This window comes from Manis javanica, chromosome X (assembly GCF_040802235.1).
Source record: "Manis javanica isolate MJ-LG chromosome X, MJ_LKY, whole genome shotgun sequence".
Lineage (NCBI taxonomy): Eukaryota > Metazoa > Chordata > Mammalia > Pholidota > Manidae > Manis > Manis javanica.
The window spans coordinates 118,120,205-118,128,467 of NC_133174.1; positions in this window are offsets into that span (position 1 = coordinate 118,120,205).

An 8,263-nucleotide genomic window follows, 5' to 3' on the forward strand; every position below is an offset into this window, starting at 1 on the left:
TCAGGGATACTGGTCTGTAGTTTTCTTTTTTGGTGGGGTCTTTGCCTGGTTTTGGTATTAGGGTGATGTTGGCTTCATAGAATGAGTTTGGGAGTATTCCCTCCTCTTCTATTTTTTGGAAAACTTTAAGGAGAATGGGTGTTATGTCTTCTCTGTATGTCTGATAAAATTCTGAGGTAAATCCATCTGGCCCGAGGGTTTTGTTCTTGGGTAGTTTTTTGATTACCGATTCAGTTTTGTTGCTCGTAATTGGTCTGTTCAGATTTTCTGCTTCTTTTTGGGTCAGCCTTGGAAGATTGTATTTTTCTAGAAAGTTGTCCATTTCTTCTAGGTTATCCAGTTTGTTAGCATATAATTTTTCATAGTATTCTCTAATAATTCTTTGTATTTCTGTGGTATCCATAGTGATTTTTCCTTTCTCATTTCTGATTCTGTTTATGTGTGTAGACTTTCTTTTTTTCTTGATATGTCTGGCTAGGCATTTATCTATTTTGTTTATTTTGTCAAAGAACCAGCTCCTGCTTTCATTGATTCTTTCTTTTGTTTAATTCTTCTCAACTTTATTTATTTCTGCTCTAATCTTTATTATGTCCCTCCTTCTACTGACTTTGGCCCTCATTTGTTCTTCTTTTTCTAGTTTCATTAATTGTGAGTTTAGACTGTTCATATGGGATTGTTCTTTCCTGAGGTAGGTCTGTATTGCAATATAATTCCCTTTTAGCACTGCCTTTGCTGCATCCCACAGATTTTGCAGTATTGAATTACTGTTGTTATTTGTCTCCATATATTGCTTGATCTCTGTTTTGATATGGTCATTGATCCATTGGTTATTCAGGATCATGTTGTGAAGCTGCCATGTGTTTGTGGGCTTTTTCATTTTCTTTGTGTGATTTATTTCTAGTTTCATACCTTTGTTGTCTGAGAAGCTGGTTGGTGCAATTTCAATCTTTTTGAATTTACTGAGGCTCTTATTGTGACCTAGTATATGATCTATTCTTGAAAATGTTCCATGTGCAGTTGAGAAGAATGTGTATCCTGCTGTTTTTGGGTGTAGAGTTCTGTAAATGTCTGTTAGGTCCATCTGTTCTAATGTGTTGTTCAGCGCCTCTGTCTCCTTACTTATTTTCTATCTTGTTTGTCTGTCCTTTGGAGTGAGTGGAGTGTTGAAGTTACCTAGAGTGAATTCATTGCACTCTATTTCCCCTTTTAATTCTGTTAGTATTTGTTTCAGATATGTAGGTGCTCCTGTGCTGGGTGCATAGATATTTATAATGGTTATATATCCTCTTGTTGGATTGACCCTTTTATCATTATGTAATGTCCTTCTTTGTCTCTTGATACTTTCTTTGTTTTGAAGTCTATTTTGTCTGGTACAAGTACTACAACTTGTGCTTTTTTCTCCCTATTTGTTGCATGAAATATCTTTTCCATCCCTTCACTTTTAGTCTGTGTATGTCTTTGGGTTTGAAGTGAGTCTCTTGTAGGCAGCATATAGATGGGTTTTGTTTTTTTATCCATTCAGTGACTCTGTGTCTTTTGATTGGTGCATCCAGACCATTTACATTTAGGGTCATTATCGATCAGTATATACTGATTTCCATTCCAGGCATTAGATTCGTGGTTACCAAAGGTTCAAGGTTAAATTCCTTACTACCTAAGAGTCTAATTTAACTCACTTAGTATGCTATTATAAACACAATCTAAAGTTTTTTCCCCCTCCTTTTCTTCCTCCTCCATTCTTTATATATTAGGTATTATATTCTGTACTCTTTGTCTATCCCTTTTTATTACCTCTGGTGACAGCTATTTAACCTTAGGAATACTTCCATCTATAGCAGTCCCTCCAAAATATACTGTATAGATGGTTTATGGGAGGTAAATTATCTCAGCTTTTGCTTATCTGGAAATTGTTTGATTCCTCCTTCAAATTTAAATGATAATCTTGCCAGATAAAGTATTCATGGTTTGAGGCCCTTCTGTTTCATTGCATTAAATATATCTTGCCACTCCCTTCTGGCCTGTAAGGTTTCTGCTGAGAAGTCCTTGAGTCCCTTGTGTTGGGAAATCTGTGTACCTCCGTGACCTGAGAGACTATCTCCTTCCCCAGATTGGGGATGTTTTCAGTGATAACTTCCTCAAAGACACTTTCTATCCCTTTTTCTCTCTCTTCTTCTGGTACCCTATAATATGAATATTGTACTATTTGGATTGGGTACACAGTTCTCTTGATATTGTTTCATTCCTATAGATCCTTTTTTCTCTATATTCCTCAGCTTCTTTGTATTCCTCTTACCTAATTTCTATTTCATTTATTGTCTCCTCACTGTATCTAATCTGCTTCTAATACCCTCCATTGTATGTCTCAATGATTGGATCTCCATCCTAAATTCCTTTCTGAGTTCTTGAATATTTTTCTGTACCTCCAGGGGCATGTTTATGATTTTTATTTCGAAATCTCTTTTAGGAAGATTTATTAATTCAGTCTCACTTGATCGTTTTTCTGGTGTTGAGATTTTGCTTTCAGCCAGGTTCTTTTGACGTTTCATATTCGTATGTGGTGCCCTCTAGTACTCTACACTCTGGAGCTGCTGAGACCCTGGAGCAATGTTGGAGGCTGCAGGGGAGTGGTGCTGGTGCCTGTGGGGAGGAATGAGCTGTTTCTTGCTTCCCGGCTGCTATGTCTGCCTGCACTGCCAGAACCAGTGGGCCAAACACACAGGTGTAAGCCTCTATACTCTGTGTTTGTAGCTGCCATAGGTGGTGCTTCCCTCTGGCTGGCCTGACCCTAGGCAGGAGCTGCTGGTTTGCGAGCCAGGTGCAGGCTAGCTGGGAGGAAGGCCTGCCTATTGGTGGGGGACCTTGGAGCTGCGTAGTCAGCCAGGGGGATGGAGCACCTGAAGATTGTTTAAGTTCTGAACCTGCTGGGCAGAGTGCACCCAGACAATTTTGTCTACCTGTCCTTTCTCCTGAGCAGTAATCTCTATGTAATCCTTGCCCCTTCAGCAGCCCTCTTGCTTTTAGGAAGTCTTTCAGACTCCCCACCCAGATGAACTGGATATGAATCCCTGTTTTCCACAAGCAGCTGGAATCTCAGTGTCTCCAGGTATTCTGCCTGTCTTAGCTTACCAACCCCCTAATCATGAGAGTACCATGCAAGTACCATGAAATGTAGGTTTGTGCTCTCAGGGCATATCTCCAGAGCTAGGTATTCAGCAGTCCCAGGCCTCCACTCCCTCCCTGCTCTGTTTCTCTTTCTCCTGCAGGTGAGCTGGGGTGGGGGAAGGGCTTGGGTCCCGCTGGATCAAGGCTTTGGTACATTGCCCTGTTCCGTGAGGTCTGCTCTTTTCTTCAAGTGTATGCAGTCTGGTGCAGCCTTCTTTCCTGTTGCTCTTTCAGGATTAGTTGTATTAATTATAATTTTTTATTATATGTGGTTTTAGGAGGAAGTTTCTGTCTCACCTCTCATGCTGCCATCTTTAATCCCTTCACTGTCTCCCCCATTTATTTAATCATTTATTTATAACAGTATGGATCCATGGATACTTATTTTATATTTTGTGTTGTAATCTAACATACTTTATTCCTTGTGTTACTTAAATAATTCCAGGTTTGGCTTCTATGTCTCCTTAACATATCTTCATTATTATGGGTGTTTGTTTTCATTTTTTGTTTTTTAGCTTTTTTTTTTTTTTTTTGACTTTGGGGCACTACAAGATGCTCCAGGCTCATCCTGTGTATTTCTCATGCCAGGTTTAGAATCAGCCATTTCTCCAAGGAGCCAAGGTTTTCTTTTATTGGAGATTAGTATCAGCAACCAAGATCTGGGTGTTTGGTATGCTCATTGCTCCTGGAATTTTTTGTTGCTTATAGATCCTCTTAGCTGTCAGAGTAAGGAGATAAATGTGGGTATACTAACCAGATGATATACACATATTTATAAATAATTCATATGTAATTATCCATATCTATACTACACTAAAAATAAGTTTCATACTGATGTCTCCAACTCTACTCCATCATCACATGAATCTTCGTAGCTTCCTCCAACTTTACTTATCTGCAATGTTGGCTAAATAATTTTACCATAAGAAATAAAAAATACTTGGAAAAAAATTGGAGAGCATATATTGGGGTCCAGAAAAACCTTTCTAAATGAGACACAAAAATCCAGAAGCCATTAAAAAAAATAGACATGATTGACTATATGGATTTTTTTCAAAAGATTTTATGTTCCCAAATAACATAAAGTCAAATGACACATGATATATTTAGAACAAGTATTTGGAACACATATAATACATGTGATATTCCCAATAAACAAAGAATTTCTATAAGGTAAAAGCCTAATTGAAAAATGGGCAATAGAAACCCAAACATACATGGTCAATTAATATATGATAAAGGAGCCATGAACATACAATGGGGAAATGACAGCCTCTTCAGCAGCTGGTATTGGCAAAACTGGACAGCTACATGTAAGAGAATGAAACTGGATCACTGTCTAACCCCATACACAAAAGTAAATTCGAAATGGACTAAAGACCTGAACGTAAGTCATGAAACCATAAAACTCTTAGAAAAAAACATAGGCAAAAGTCTCTTGGACATAAACATGAGCAACATCTTCATGAACATATCTCCCCGGGAAGGAAAACAAAAGCAAAAATGAACAAGTGGGACTATATCAAGCTGAAAAGTTTCTGTACAGCAAAGGACACCACCAATAGAACAAAAAAGGCATCCTACAATATGGAAGAATATATTCATAAATGACAGATCTGATAAAGGGTTGACATCCAAAATATAAAAAGAGCTCATGCACTTCAACAGACAAAAAGCAAATAATCCAATTAAAAAATGGGCAGAGGAGCTGAACAGACAGTTCTCCAAAGAAGAAATTCAGATGGCCAACAGACACATGAAAAGATGCTCCACATCACTAATCATCAGAGAAATGCAAATTAAAACCACAATGAGACATCACCCCACACCAGTAAGGATCACCACCATCCAAAAGACAAACAACAACAAATGTTGGCGAGGTTGTGGAGAAAGGGGAACCCTTCTGCACTGCTGATGGGAATGTAAACTAGTTCAACCATTGTGGAAAGCATTATGGAGGTTCCTCAAAAAACTCAAAATAGAAATTTCATTTGACTCAGGAATTCCACTTCTAGGAATTTACCCAAAGAATAGAAGTTCTCAGATTCAAAAAGACATATGCACTCCTGTGTTTATCGCAGCACTATTGACAATAACCAAGATATGGAAGCAACCTAAGTGTCCATCAATAAATGAATGGATAAAGAAGTGGCGGTACATATACACAATGGAATATTATTCAGCCAAAAGAATAAAACAAATCCTACCATTTGCAGCAACATGGAAGGAGCTAGAGGGTATTATGCTCAGTGAAATAAGCCAGGTGGAGAAAGACAAGTATCAAATGATTTCACTCATTTGTGGAGTATAAGAACAAAGAAAAAACTGAAGGAACAAAATAGCAGCAGACTCACAGAACCCAATAATGGGCTAACAGTTACCAAAGGGAAAGGGACTGGGGAGGATGGGTGGGAAGGGAGGGATAAGGGGGGGGAAACAAAAGGAAGGGTGCACCATGATTAGCATGTATAATGTGTGTGTGGGGTCACAGGGACGGCTGTAGCACACAGAGAAGACAAGTAGTGATTCTATAGCATCTTACTACGCTGATGGACAGTGACTGTAATGGGGTATGTGGGGGGGACTTGGTGATGGGGGAAGTCTAGTAAACATAATGTTCCTCATGTAATTTTAGATTAATGATACCAAAATAAAAAAATGGGCAAAAGATATGAATAAACAATTCATGAAGAGAAAGTCTAAATGGCCAGTGAATGAAAAGATGTTCCATTACCCTAGCAGTTATGAAATTAATTACAGTAACAATGAGATACCATTTCCATTCTTAAGATTTAAGAGTTAAAGAATTAACAGTATGCCACAAAGGACTGGGGAAAAGGCCACTCTTAACTTTGCTGATGGAACTTAAGTTATAGCAGCCCTTCTGGAGAGAAATTTCAAGGTAGGTTTTTAGATGCAAAGCGTTTGATCTAGCAGTCCTTAATTTTGGAGTCTTTCCTATATAAACTGAAGGACAGGTTCATTAGGTGATATGTCCAAGAATGCTATGGCAGCACTGTTTGTGGAGGCAAATCTGGGAAGTAACTGAATGTTGAGCAATAGGGAAATGGTAGGTCCATACTCTGGAATATGACACGGCTATTAAAACACAAATGAGATATACAATTTATTGGCCTGGAATAATCTCTATAAAGTTTCATAAAATGAAAAAAGGTCATTGCAAAATACTGTGTCTGGCATGATCTATTTTTTGGGTAACACCCAATAACAACAACAAAAACAAAATCCTCTATGTGTATTTTTAGTATGACAAAGGCCAGAGAGAAGATGTCTTAGGTTGGGTTTCTGCAGAATTAGACATTGAGGTAATGATTTGAGCACAGGGAGTCTGTTTGGGAGGCAATCCTAGGAAGCATTAGTAGGGAAAGAAAGAAGTGAGGCAGGGAAGGAAGGAAACAAACACAAGGTGTTTTAGTGAGTAGGCAAGGGAAATATATACAGGCAAACTGTACATATTTGCTGTGGTAACAAGGGCTCAGTCCTGCTGAAGATTTCTAGGCAATCATGGTGACATACCTCAAGATTGTCTCACCTGGGGAAGAGGTGAGGAAGCTGGCATGATTCTCTGCAAGTCCAGTCAGGACGTGGCATTGCTTCTTATTTTGCCTGGGAGAGGGAGTTTCAGAGGCTTCCACTTAGCCATTTTTATTTTAAGGGCTTTTACTTGTTATATGAGGGAACAATTTGAGGGCTCTTCTAATTGCTGAACATGTCTCTTCCAATAATACATTTAGAAACCAGAGAAGTGACCACAGAATGTGTGTGGACCCATTGGATTCACTGTGAGACTTTGGCCATGATTCCCATTTCCTACCAGACCTCCATACCCCCTGCTCTAACAGGGGGCCCCATGATGGTGCTTTGGGTTCCCTGATATCAGCTCCAGCAAATATGGGTATTCCTTTTTCCTGGCTATGTATACAGTCACACTGATAAATGGCTTATGTCATCTAGGCAGAGTTGCTGGAATCATAACTGTATATATTTGCTGTGGCACTGCACGGTCCTCCCTCAAGGGGACCTGGCCTTTTTATTTTCACTTGATCAGCTCTGGGTCTGAGAACCTGCTCAAGAATGGCAACTAGACAAAGGATCATGATTTTTTCACTGTGGCAACTGACATCAGTCTACTGCTCAATGATTCTTGATTATTTTTATTTTTTCCATTTATAAGTGATACCCTTGTTGGGTTCTGTTATGAGCTGAATTGTGTCTCTCATCAAACTTATCCACTGAAGTCCTAATCCCCAGGATGCTTGAATATGAAATATTTGGAGAAAGGGCCTTTAAAGAGATAATTAAGGTAAAATGAGGTCGTTTGGATAGGCTGTAATCCAATATGACTGGTGTCCTTATAAGAAGAAATTAGGACACAGACAACACAAGACTGAAGGGTAACTATGTGAGGACACAGTGAGAATGCAGCCATCTGCAGGCCAAGGAGAGAGGAAGAAACTGACTCTGCCAACAACTTGGACTACATGTCTCTACAGCTATGGGGAAATAAATTCCTGTTGGTTACACTATTAAGTCTGAGGTGTTTTCTTATGGCACTCCTACTGAACTAATACAGCTTGCCATCTATATTCCTAGGAATAGCATAGTTTATCAGTCATCTCTACAGATTTATACTGGTCAAAGCCCCATCTTTGTCATTCCAGACCTGTTGTTCATTATGGTTATTACACTCACCTTGACACTGACAGTTAACTGCTGCCACCTGGCCTCTGCTTGTCTGGACTCATCATTCCATTGACACCAAGGAGCCCAATTACATAGCAGTCTCCACTATCATGAACCCTAACTCATAGAAGACAGTCTCCATTGGAGCCTTTCAACAATGCCAGTGTCTTGCCAATGGGTTTCAGCCCCAAGCAAATTCGCTATGGATTCAATGTGACCAAAGAAATTGACAGCAAAACATTGTTGGGGTGAAAGGGTTGTACCCAACTTTATTTCCAGGTGGCATGTCAGTCACTAGAATCCCATTCACTCAGAACAAGTCTGCATGCAGCAAGCTGGTCTCTGCCTCTGGGTGCCTCTGTCTGCATATTCATCCTCTGGGCCTCTCTGCCTGCAC